Source organism: Camelus bactrianus, chromosome 5, assembly GCF_048773025.1.
Source record: "Camelus bactrianus isolate YW-2024 breed Bactrian camel chromosome 5, ASM4877302v1, whole genome shotgun sequence".
Lineage (NCBI taxonomy): Eukaryota > Metazoa > Chordata > Mammalia > Artiodactyla > Camelidae > Camelus > Camelus bactrianus.
In genome coordinates, this window is record NC_133543.1 from 6,320,517 (window position 1) to 6,334,313 (window position 13,797).

Here is a 13,797-nt window from a genome sequence, read left to right on the forward strand (position 1 = left end):
TAACCCACAGTTCCAGGTGAGAATGATGCAGGCTTTATCTCTCCTACCCAAGGGAGAGAGAGAAGAGAATTGAGATCTGCTTCCTTTTGGTCCCTTCCTTCCCCAGGGACACTCCAGTTCACCTGCAGCCTTCTGGCCTCTGCTGTCAGGGCCTCTGTCCCAGGACTGACTGCAGCCATTTTTTCCCTTGCCAACATTTCCTGTGCCTTTTAGAAGTTGGTCTATTCTCTGCAATTCAACCCTGGCAGATGTGATGGTGGTCAGCGTGCTGGTGGGCAGTCACCTGGGGACTCCCAGGAGCCATGCTGATTCTCCTGAGTCTCTCATTCGGGGTTACAGAACTGTCGAGCACCGGAGGAAGCCCATTCACGTGAGGGCAGTGCAGCATTGCATCACTTTCATTTTATTTTTGAAATTTCAGTGGAGAAATTATTTGTAGCAAACTGTTCCAGTTTTTTGGCTGACTGCTTTCCTCACCACCATTTCCTTCTTGGATGTGGTGCTTGTTTTAAGAACCAGGTTTCTTCTCTGGTTATTTCTAGCAGGTGGGCTTGCCGAATCCTTGATCTGCATTTGAAGCAGAATGCTTCATCTTGATGTCAAACTGATTTTCTTCATTCTGAATATTTCGTATACACTCAGCAACTGTTTCAAGTGAACTGCTCTTATCCAATTTCGGTTAACTCACATTTGCTGATCTCCTGCTTTCATGCTGAGGGCAGTTTCTTCTTCCTGTAATAAAAGTTAGCAATTTGCATCTACTATGGGAAGGTACTGGCCCGAGGTGCTTTTGTTCTTAACAGTTTTAATAAAATTCACCCAGTAAAATTTACACCGGTTTTTACTCTATGCCAAGAAATGTGCATCCCAGTCAATCTTAGAATATTTTCATCCTCCTAACAGGAAACCCTGTATGTATAAGCACTCATTCCCATTTTCCCCATCCACCCCCAGTCCCAGGGAGCCACTCTTCTCTCTCTGTAGATTTGCCTGTGCTGGACATTTCATTTAAATCGAGTCAATTCATGTAAATGGAACCGTCTATTATGACTGACTTCTTTCACACTGAGTAACGTTTTCAATGTTTGTCCACGTTTTTGCCTGGGTCAGTACTCCATGCTTTGCTATTGCTGAATAATATTCCACTGTATGGCTGGGCCCCTCTGTTTACCCATTCATCAGGTGATAGGCATTTTGGTTGTTTCTTCTTTTTGGCTGTGATGAATAATGGCACCTTGATCATTCCTGTAGGAGTTTTTATGTGGACATTTGTTTTCAGTTCTCTTACGTGTGTGCCCACAGAGCAGAATTGCTGGGTCATTCAGAAACCAACTGTTCAACTCTCTGAGGTCCTGCCAGGCTGTTTTCCAAAGTAGCCACGCTGTGTTACATCTCACCAGCAAGGGCTGCTATCTCTGATTCCTGTGTGTCTTCATTAGTTCTTGTTATTCTTTTTTTAAATATAACCTTGTAGTGAGTGTGAAGCGGTTTCTCCTAGTGGTTTTGACATGATTTCTCTTACAGCTAATGATTTTGAACATCGTTTCATTGTGCTTATTGGCCATTTGTATATTTTCCTTGAAAAATACCGTTTCAGATCCTTTATTCATTTTTTAATTTAGTTGTCTTTTTTGTTGAATTGTAGGAGCTCTGTTTTATTTGGAGATACAAATTCCTAATCAGATAAATTATTTGAAAATATTTTCTCCTGAGTGTTGTTTTTTCACTTTCTGGATGGTGTCCTTTGAAGCGAAGTTTTAAATTTGATGAACTCAAATTTATCTCTGTTTTCTTTTTTCCTTGTTCTTTTGGGGCAATATTTAAAATCTGAGGTATTTGATTTAAAATTTACATATAAAATATCTTAATTCTTAGGACCGTCCTAGAAGACGGGTGCTGTTGTTGTCCCCAGTCTATGGATAGGAGGCTGAGATGCAGAAAATTTAACTGATTTATGAGTGTCAAAGCTACCCAGTGCTGTGGGAGTTCAGAGCCTCATGATTGTCCCCAGCATCTATGCTCCTCAACAACATGCTCCACTACTGCCTGGAATCGTTAATGAAAAAGTCTTTCCTTTTTTGGTTTCTTGTTTGTTTGTTTTCTCATTGGGAACCTCATCTCCTCATTTTCCTTTCGGATATCAGTGTAGGTTTATTTTAGGTCTCATGTAGGCAGAAGCATTGCTATCAGTTAACTTCTTTATTACTCACCCTCCGGTGATCATTGTTGCTATTTGACCTAATCAAGTCATGCTTAAGTCTTTCCTGCTCATGACACTGAAAAGAGTCATGACTTACAGAATGCTCAGAGAAGAAAATAATTGATTGATTTTATTTTGCTACCCAATCAAACCAATCAAATAAAAACCCCGGTGTTGACACAGTCAGTAAGCCCTCCAGAATAGGGTCACTGTCTTCCTTGTGTTTCATTTGTTTGGTCACAGTGTCTGGATAGTGACTTGCTGTCCAGCAGTTTTGTGAGGATACGGTGCTCGTGAATCATTGTAAGGACAGAATTTTGACAACAGACTGTATTGGTCATTTCACAAGGGAAAAGATAATATAGAAATACTGCTCAGATCTATTTTAAAATTAAGTTTGGAATGTTGAGAAGAGTTCAAGAAACCATACAAAGATCTTTTTCACTTATTTTAGGTCTATCTTACGCACATTATGATTACATAGCAGAGTAACTTATCAACTAGATTTGACAAGAGGTGTGTATTATTGATTATTTGTTTTAGTTGAAATATTCTACCTGGGAAAAAGTAATCAGTGCCCATAAATGAACAAATATGTTTGTATTTCTATGTAACATGGGAGCAGACTTCATATGTTTCTATATAATATATATGACTGTGTGTTTTAATCTGTCTGTCAGTGTATTTATAGTTTTTCAGCAATGTTCTAACTTTAGAATTCTTCTAAGAAAATCACCCCCGATTCTAGCGCAGTTTGTACTGTGTATCCTGTCTTATGCATGGGATTCCACTGTCTCCTCAGTGAGGAATTTCCTCCCCTACTGAGGTAGTAGCAGAGTTAAAGGAACTGTGATTTCTAGGCCTTTGCTCTCCATGTGTTTGCATTTGGCTGTCAATCGCGATTTTCCCTTTCTTGAATTTTCATTGTTCAATTAGAATTTTTGAAAATAAGTGTTAATATGTTGTATTTGTCTCCCTAGAAACTTGATGTGTTTGTACTTTTCAGTTTTCAATTTCTTAAAAATGTAAATGCACTCTTGTTTTTAAGTAGTCCTTTTTCACTAGATATTTGTTTACCTCTTTATATTTAAAATACATTTTTTCCAATGAATGAATCGGTGTGCATGTTTTAAAAGATACCTTACTTTTTATTTTCCTTATTATAACAATTATATTCATTCTAGAGAATTTAGAAAATAAGGATAAACACAGTAATAACTTAAAAATGGCCTCTAATCTCACCTAGAGATACAGTTGTACAGTTTCAAATTGAGAATTACAACTCCTCTCATGTTGTTCTTCTTTTTCAAGATCGTTTTGGTTACTGAGACCCTCGAATTCCCATAAGAATTATAACAGCAGCTAATCAGTTTTTGCAGAGGAGCCCACTGGGATTGTGATCGAGACCACGTAGAATATACAGATCACTCTGGGGAGCACTGCCATTCCAAGAGCACTGTCTTCTGATCCAGGAATGTACGTGGCGTGTCTGTCCAGGTATTTAGGACTTCTTTAATTTTTTTTCAGCATTGCTTTGAGTTTACAGAATATTATTTTACTTTTTTTCTTTGCCTTTATACTGAGGACGAGTGTGCAAGGTACCGGGATCAGAAGTGTATTTTAGCCCCGCCTCTTGCTGCCAACATGGTCCCTGCGCTCTTGCTTTGCCTTGTGTACAATCTTGCACAAAATAGGACCTCAGTAACTCTCTCTTGAATGAATGATTATATGATTGAAGGATGATGCTTGAGAGTCCTTGTGATGATTTTTTCCTCCAGCCTTTCCCCAATTCTTAACTATGCCCTTTCTCTTCCTAAACTCCAGCCTGGTTTTCAACCTGCCTGTGACATTGATTTTCCCTGTCTGTAGACTCTTCCTTTCACTAGTTCACGATAATGTTACATGTGGGCTGTGGAAACTTGCTAGATGTCAAGAAAGAGCAAATCCATTGCATGCTAGTATTTTTACAGTGTAGTATTTTTTATCGATTGAAATTAAATCAGGCTGACCCCCTGAGCCCTCCCGTGAGCTCTTTTCACTTTCCTACATCTGATACTGCTCTGGTTGCTACATGTGCCCTTCCCCCAGCCTTGGTTTTTGGGTTGAGTAAGTCATCATCAGTGGACCCCTCTCTTTAAAAGATGAAGAGAACATTGTCTCCTTCTCCCTGGTTGGGGACTTGGATGAGATGAGATACCAGATAAAGAATGGAGCTCCACCTCATTCTGACCCCTGCTCTTTCCGTTCCGTTCTCCAGAGGAAAAGAGTACAATTCAACAGTATAAAGATTGATTGTGAGCTAATGAGATAGACAAGACAACCGAAAATTTATTAAATATCCTTTCATGCCAGAAACAAATGTATTATACACACAAAAAGCACATAAAGCATGGTAGTACTGTGGTTAGAAACATGGGTCTGAGATAGAGTCCTGCTCTGGAGTGACCAGTCCTGTGAGATGGAGAACTGGTAGGTTGGCTTAGGCTCTCCAGGACTGGTTTTCTGTCCTGCAGAAATGGGGCTCGCTAGGCTTCCCTCCCCCGTAGAGGTGCTGTGGGGTGTAACTGTCACACGTGCACAACTGCTCGTTCTTCGTAAGAGCAGGATAGCATAGATTTTGCGGTGATGGCTTTATGACCGCCCCGTGTAGACTCTCAGTGCTCCAAAGGGATGCCTTGTGGTTTGGAGATGGGATTCTCATTTCTGTAAATACCCAAGGATTGTGGTATTGGGCCCTGCTGATTTGAATCTATTCTTTAGAAAGTACATATTGTAGATATATTTTTCAAGCATGTGTGCTTTATTTCTTTTATTATTTATAGTTCTACCCTCTCATCACTTGGTGTGACTTTTCATGGAATCCAGGAAACAGTCCTAAGCTACCTGCCTCTTCACTCTTCTCCGTGGTGGTTTTCTTCCCTGACTAGAAGAGGGTTTTGCACAGGAAATTTTATTTGTTCCCCTTTTCCTGGAGTCTCTCTTTCGGTCTGCCCATCTCTCACCTGTTCATCTGTCCATTTATCTACCCACTCATTCTTCTGACTTGTTCCAAAAAGCATTTCAGGCAGCTTACAGAAGAACAGATACCAAATAAACAGGTTAGAAAATTGGGCCAAGTTCAAACTGTCAGGCTAGGAGGCGAGCCTGTATGATGGTTGCAGCCATGAGACACACGCCTCTGCCCTGTGACTTATAAGATCGACAGCATGAGTGTACCTGATGCTCCCAGCAGACACAGGGTAACAGGGTTTGTGGGAGATGCTCACTGGCTGTGAAATAAATAAGTGGCTCAGGAGAAGCCCAACCTTTCCAGCTACAAAGGCTTAGGAGAATATTTTGAGTGTCTTCCAAAATCAGGGTATTGCATTGTTTCTTTTGTCAGAGTTCTACGTATAGTTGGTTATATTCTATACCTGGAAATTTCTCCAGAACTTCTTACCAAGTGAGTGCCATTGCTCGGGAATGGGGTGGTTCTGCTCATTGACGGGGGTTGGCCAGAAACCGAAAATGACAGCTTCAAAGGAGCCTGGGATTTGTCAGTTATGTTTTGTCAGTGCTGTAGATTTCAGGAAATGCTTTCACACTTTCTCTCCATCTGAGGCTGCAGCGTGCTCTCTTAGCAGCATCAGGAGCTCAGAGCCACGGGATGTTGGGGGCTGACTGCACTGCCGTCAAGACAGCCAAGCTAGTCACTGCAGGCGTGGTCCTTTCACATAGTGCATTTCATGTTCTATAGTAGAAGGTTTCAACAGGGAGTTAATTAACTGAGTTAATTAACATTTAATAAATATGAAGCTTTGATGAAAAGTCTGTTATAGGCAGAATATAAGTTGTGAACACTTTGAAAACGGTTTCATTACAGAAATTTCAGTAGGGAAGATAAACAGTTTATCTTATTTATGCCTCTCTTTTAAAGTAACACAGAAACAAGGCAGATAAGGCAGAGGATGATTTCTGTTATTCCTCTCGGCTTGCAGGTGCCCTCACATCCAGTGGCATCCATCCAGACACCAACACTGACACTGGCCATGCTCAGAACTACCTCAGCCCTGAAGACACAAGTGACAAATAGAAGGGGGCCGCGCCCTGTTACAGCAGGTGCTCTCACTTTGTGGGTCCTTATGTAAATGCGCGGTGTTAATCAGGATCACCCGTTCTACATTGTGTGGCGCTGCTGCGGTGTCTCCTAGTTATTTGTTTCTGTAAGTACTCGTGTATTATTCTCCAATGTGTGTTACTACACATCTAAAAATGCTTTTTTCAGATGAAAAATAATGTATATTTAATATAATAAGTCTGAAAAAAGGGACAAAAGAGGCTATCCAGGTCCCACTCCTCAGAAATTATAATGAACACTTTAACATCTACTTTCTGTTCTTTTCATCAGTGTGTATCAGCTCTGTTATAAAAACCAGTGAGCACTCTGTGCCTGTTTACTGTGTGGAGACCTCCATTTTCCATTCGGCTTATTACATGTTTTTCTACAATATTCTATCTCCCCTGGCATGATTTTTAATGACCAGTATAGCATTATGTCTTGTGGAGGCATCGTCCATTTTACTTCGGACTTAAATAAACTTTTAAATTCCAAGTGTACTTAACTGAAATACTGAAAAGAGAACTGTGGTGGTACCGAAAGAGCCCTACCTCCCTTCCCCTTATTTCCTGAGTGTAAAAGCTGTTGCCAATATGGTGTATATATTTCATGACCTTTATGCCTATGACATATATATATACCCATACATACATACGTACATACATATGAGAAATCTATGTATATGTGTGTATATATGCTTTTTTGAAAAATAAAGCCATACTATATGTTTTCTGCAGCTCGCTTTATTCACTCAGGGGTATATCATAGACGTCCTCCCACTCCAGACTCACCCGGTCCTTTCAGATAGACTGGAGGGGTCTCCTGATGTGCAGGTGTGGTCTCTTGTGCAAGGACAACTTTGGTGGGAGAGTGCTGTGTACAAGGCCCTGGGCCAAGGGGAAACGCCGGCCCCCTAAGTGCCCACAACTCGCAGTGATTTACTGCATCATTGTCTTGATGGTGGACACTTAAGTTTTCTCCATTTTCCACTGTCAGAAAGGATGTTTGACTGGCATCTTTCTTTAACAGACATTCCTGTGATATTGTATGAGCATGCCTTTAGTTAAGTCTTCTGGAAATTTAGTCCCTGGATGTGACATTTACGTTCATCACAGGCTACTTTCAAGTGACTAGAAATTCCTTCTCCAGTGTGGAATGAAAAATGTAGAATTACTTATGTAACCAATTCTCTATTGCTGGATATGATTTCACTTCAGCTTTTCTTCCCACCAGTGTAAACACTACATCTATTTGAACTGATTTTTTTTTCTAAACGAAACGATTCCTAGAAGTGGGGTTGAATCAGTGTGTACACACGTTTTTCAGAGTTTACATATCCATTGACATGTCATCCTCCAAAAAGGTCGCTCACAGTTTTTTCTCCCACAGATGGACACTAGCTACAATATCTTTTAAAAATATTTACCAATAAGATGAGCAAAAGTGCTTTTTCATTGTTTTAGTTTGCATTTGATGACCAGTGAGGTATTGAGCATTTTTCACTGATTAGCCATCTGACTTTTGAAAAGTGAATGATCCATTTTGTCCTTTGCACAAATTTAAGTGAGGGAGCTTCTTTTTGCTTTGTGACAGCTCTTTGTATGTTATGAACATTAATCCCTTGTCTTCATCAACATCTATCACAGAGTTTTTCCTTGTCATTTCTTTCGTTTCATTTTGTTCAGTAGGTTTATATTTGTTGTGGCTCAAAATATTCTTAAGATAGTAAATGTCTTCCTTTTGGGTTTTATCTTTGTTATTATTCTTAGAAATACTTTCTTATAATGGTATAAATCTCTTATGTAGGTTTATTTAATGTCTAAGATGGAGATGATAATAGTACTTGTTATAGTGAGGAGAAGTTGAATTAATGTGAGCAAAGAGTTGTATTTGCTGTTATTAGTATTTTAATATTTAAACAACTATCTGTAATTTTTTTTGTGGTCATTATGACAGGAATAGAATTTGTTCTTTCCAGGTGATTCTCTGATTGTCCCAGGACAATTATTGAATTCACAATTTGCTCTTTGATTTGAAATCCCACATGCACAAAATACTTATGTACACTAGAGTCTCTTTTTGAGCTCATGCTATATTTCTGTCAATCATACTTCCTTACTCCTGCGCCATATCTTACATATTGTAAAAATTAATTATTATCTGACAGTGCGATTTTTTTTGTTCTTTTCTTCCATCCCAAACTTTCTTGGCTATTATTATGACTTTATTATTCCTAAAGAATTCTAAAATATTTTGTCAAGTTAAAAAAAAGTCAGATAAGAGTATTCATGGAATTTTTATTAAGTTTTGAATTATTTTTAGGAGAACTTCCGTATTTACAAAACTGTTTTCCTCCATGCAATATGTTGATGTCTCTACATTCACACCTCTTATTTACCCCTCAGTACAGTCCTGTAGTTATCTCCATGTACAACATGGGCATTAATTTTGAGTTTATTCCAGATTATTGTTGATGTTTTTCTTAATTTTGTAAGTGAGAATTTTTTGCTATTATATTTTTTAACTGTTTAAACTGACACCTAGGAAGGCAGATTCGGTTTGTAAATACTCACTTTGTAACAAATCATTTAAAATTGTAAGTATTAAGTAATTGTTCCTGGATCCTTTCTTTTGTGTTTTTAAATATTTGTTTCCAATATTATCAAAATGGTCATAGCTAAGAAGTATAGGTGTGGAGACTGATGGAGAGAGGTAGTGTGGCTCATGTACAAACTGTGAGCACTTTCATGGCTGCCTTTAGGCTGGAGAAGCCCCAGAAGAGCCCAGGTAAGACCAGGGGTGGCTTTGTATGCACTTGAAAGCCAGCTTTCCTACCTGTATGGTGAAGCCTGGTGGGCGTGGCAGGTAGATGATCAAGGACTGATCAAGGTCATTGGCTGCACAGAGCACTGTGTCTGTGAGAACTGGAGTCCATCGCCATGGGAAATGCTTGGTGCCAGGAACACTGCAGGGGAGCTGGGGAGTCTGTGTGTTAAGGATTTTCCAGTCCTGGGAGTGGGAAGATCAGACTCTGCATTCAGATCTGAGTTTGAATTCATCCTCTCTTGTTTACTGGTCCTCTGACTTTTGTCAAGTTATCTACCCTCTTTGAACTCATATTTTCTTATCTCTCAAAATAGGAGAATTACGGCCTGCTGCTAGAGTGTTTGATCAGGATAAATGATTTGTTTCTATAAGATGCCACGTACAGTCAGAAGCTCAGTGAGAAATTGGCTGTCACCTCTTCATCTGCAACTCAGTGCTCGACAGGACATCGGGGCAAAGCCAGTCCGTAATTTGTTTGTGATGCAAGTAGGAACAAAATTAATGTCTTGCCTTTCCCTTGCAGTATTCTTACTCCTTTGCTTCATTTACTTCTTTCCTCCTTTCCTTTCCCCTCCTCCACCAAAAGATCCTGAGACTCTCTCAGAACACTAGATTCAAATTACTTTAAAGGGTGTCTCATCCTCATGAAATGACATTAACTTAAAAAAAATCTGTACAGATCACAGACGTCATTGTATTTGATTTACACACACACACGCACACCCACCCACACACACAATAAGCCAACCTAACACTTGCTGAGGGAGAAGGACCAATTTTTCTGAGTTTTCATTCACTGAGCGTGAGAGCAAAGTCTCTTATGCAGAATTTCACCTTGCTTAGTGCATGGTGTTTTTAATTGGATTTCTGCTTTGTGGCCATAGAACTATTCTTATAGAAGAGAGGATGTGGAGACATAGACATTCTGCTGAGATATTGGTGTCAAAATATTTGAGTTGGAAAGGACTTAGGACAGCATAGAGTAATAACTGTTTATGGGTGAGAATCCATGATGGTGTAACTTGGACAAGAACCCGGGTCTTCTGTCTTCGTGTCCACGTGGATGAATAGGCAACAGGGCGGGAGATGGCAGGGATCCTTCTTGCTTGAGTTCCAGGGTCTTGCTAGTTTTCATTGCTCAGCTGTCTTTAGTTTAGGTCTGTGTGGCCTCTCATGGGAAGGTCACTCTGTCCTGAAAGACTGAGTTTCTAATCAGCAAAAAGCCCTGGACCCACTCATATTTCCCAGAGTTTTTCTGCTGTCCTGCTGACAGTTTGTATAAATGATACCTAAGAAACTACTGGATATAAAATCCTTATTGTTATCATTTGCCCTCAAGTTCCATAGGAATGGGGTGCTGTCTCAGGCTGTCTAAGGCTAGATCTGAACAAAGATAGGGTGATAGGCTGTGCTGCTGGACCCTCCCCAGTCGAAAGGGATTTCCACCTTAGTTTTTAGAATCAGACAGATGAGTTCAAATCTTGCCTTTACCAGTTATTAGCTTTGTGAACTTGGGGAAGAAACTGTACTTGTTTGTGTCCAATTTTCTTTATCTGTAAATAAGTTCAGTATTTATTTTAGGGTTTTTGTTTTAGAATTGAATGAGCTAATTTCCTCATTTATACCTAAAATACTGATCGCGTGGTTCTATGCTGGTGCCTTGGTAGAAGATTACTAAGGGACTCAGCAGTGAGAATGCAGGTGGGGGACCCCTGGATCATAGAGCTTACATTCCAGGATATGCTTGTAAAAAACTGGATGTGCAGTGGATTTTTAGTAAATGTCCATTCCTTTCCTTATCCACATTGATTGTATATATATCTTTGTACAATATATGAACAATTTTTTATTGCAATTTAAGTATCTTTGTAGTATTTAAATTATGTAGCTATAACAAAATACGTGAAATAAAATGATTTGTCTTTTATTTTCTTTTCAATATGCAAAACAAAATAAAATAGAAAAGAAAAAAAGGTTTTGAAGGAGTAGAAATAATTTTATTTCTGTGGAATCAATTCCCTATGTTACGTTTTTTAGTTGTGTTGTTAAACAGCATATAAAATTGATAGGTTGTGACTTCAGTGTTGATAGCTAGGTGAGTGTAGTTTCTTTTTGTGGTTGTCTTTGATGAATTATTTGAACTAGATCATAAATGATGTGCATGTTACATATTGGAAATGAGGAAAGAGTGGAGACATACTACCTCCAATGCAGTCATCTTGTTACCAAGTCGAAACTCGTACTGCTTGCTGTATGACAGGCCAATAAATCGGGAGATTGAGGTGTTGGAGCAAGGAATAGTGACTTTATTTGAAAAGCTGGCAGACCCAGAAGATGGCTGAATGACATGCTGGAGAACCGTCTCCCCCAAGTCAGAAATCAGTCCACTTTTATACTAAAAAGGGGCGGGGATGTGGTTGGTTGTTGCAAACTTCTTGCGGTATGAATTGTTTCTCCTTGGAATTCTTTGTTCTTGCAGCTGTCCACGTGGGTCAAATCATGGTGCCCCTCTAAAACCTCCAAAAAAAACCAAAGTTGATTTTCTATTTTGCAACTTGCCATCTCAACATAAGTGCAGAAGAGTTAACATCGTGAAAGATCAGAGCCCGGAGAATAGGCTCTCCTGGATATTTCAGGCTAAAGGCAACTTTCTTTTACAAAAGGTACAGAGCTACCAAGTCTGAGCCTAGAAAACAGCAAAGGTTTAAAGCCAAAGGAACAGATCTAATAATGCAGTCAAATTTATTCTTTTCTATTACAATTTCTTTTTCCACCACATAAATAATTTTAGTAAGAAACATGAGCAATTCTTTTACTTATGCTTCTTAGTAACGGATAAGTGGGCCAAATACATTTATGAGAGCAGGGATGCTGTGCGGGCATTGGGGTCACAGCAAACTCTTGTTGGGGGTGGTCGACTCTGCAACATGTCTGATGCCCCGTGGGTGTTGGTGAGGGACCCCATAACCAGGGGCTCTCTTCAGGAACCAGCATATGGGCATTGACCTCTGGAGACCTTTTTCAGCTGCCGGAAATTTTTTCAGATAATGTGACTGAAAAACCACTTCAGCTGGTGATAATTAGGGAATAAAGGAAGAGGAAAAGGGCTTGGATTAGATTAGAAGAGAAGGACAGAATATCAGGGAACCTGGGGGCTTGGCAGTGGGTCCTTGGGAGAGAGGGGAGCAGAGGTGGGGAGGGGCACGGCTCTGGAACCAGCTCCTGCACCTGTCCCAGGGCCCAAGTCACACAGCTTTAAATTGGCCCAGGACGCTTTCCTGTCTGGATGTCACCCTGGGCAGAACCTTGAGAATCGAAGTAAGGGGTGGGCAGCACTCACCTAGGGGATCACTGAGGACTTCGTTCAAGTCCACGGTGCCTTTTCTGGTCATGTGTGTTCACTTGCCCTTTATCTTAGGATCTGAGGAGCAGGAGCAAGGAACGCAGGGAGAGATTCAGGAAGACATCTGACTGTGTTAAGAGACGATAGTCACAGCCACACGGGGAGCGAGGACACTTGCAGCAAAGTAAAACGACTTCACAACTATTGCATCAGAGCTGCCGGTGTGAGAGAGCCTAAGCCTGTCTCAGAGTGCAGGGGACAAGTGGAAAGGAATGGTAAATTTCCACTGACAGTTGAAATTTTGTTAAATAGCCTGCTACTGTTGCTTGTATCACTTGAATGAATGCAGGCATATTTCTATGGGCATTTATATGTTCACTCAAACCCACCAGCCACTCTTGCCCCCATCGGGGATGGGCTTTCTCAAGCACAGTGTACCTCCTGCTTGGGTGGGCCATGCTGCGGGTCCTCGCCTGGGGCCGGGCTGCTACAGGGCACTGAGTCCCCGAGGCACGGCCTGCGAGACACGACAGGAACACCTCTGCTCTTGACTGAGGGCCTCCGTTTCCCCCTGCAGTGTAAGAATGCTGGTGACTGAGTTAGAAGCATGCTTCGAAGCTGTCCATGTCCTTGCCATCCAGAAGCGGAGCCTGGGAGCTACCGAATTTCTCCAGAATGCAGTTTACATTCACCTTGACAAGTGAGTTATGTCCTTTTACATGTGGAGGAATTGCTGCCGTTTCCCTGGAACTTACTCACCACTAGTCTATCTGATTTTTCTGTGCTTGGATTCAATATGGCATGCTAAAAATTCTGGAGTCAGATCTTGAAACCCTGATGAAGAGGATTATTTTATTTCTTTATATGATAGTATTTTACTTACAAAATTCAGAGTTTTCGGTTCTTTCAAAAATTTTTTGGGGGGTTGGAGAAACAACTTTGCTCTTACCATCTTTGTGACCTGTTGCTTTGTGCCTCTCACCTGTCTTCTGTCACTTCTGAGGCGGTTCCATTTGTGACCCTGTCCGGGTTGTTCATGGTATAAAACATAAAGTCTGTAAAACTACAGTCCCATTTACTCCGAAGACATTCCACAAATACTACTTAAATCTGGGTTTGGTTTTAAGAAGACAGAAGCATTAGAACATGTACTTGCAGGTTGCTAGTGCAAAATCCCCAAATCAATAGTCTAGCTCAACATCTAATATCTTTCTAATCTACCTTGGATTTGTATGGATAAGTGAAGCAGTTTGCTAAGAACTCAAGACCAGGGTTAGAATACAGGCTGGTGTAGCTCAGCAGGTCCTCCCAAGCTGATGCTCTGCCAGAGGG

General features: G+C 40.5%; 1 long non-coding RNA gene across 1 annotated transcript; it reads left to right on the plus strand.

Annotated features, from left to right (window-relative positions):
* The first annotated feature begins 3,514 nt into the window (after window positions 1–3,514).
* LOC141577634 (uncharacterized) lies at window positions 3,515–13,137 on the plus strand. Its single transcript, XR_012506861.1, has 5 exons — window positions 3,515–3,697; window positions 6,178–6,402; window positions 11,602–11,785; window positions 12,541–12,740; window positions 13,043–13,137. It is a non-coding gene; the product is annotated as an uncharacterized LOC141577634 (long non-coding RNA).
* Window positions 13,138–13,797: the final 660 nt, after the last annotated feature.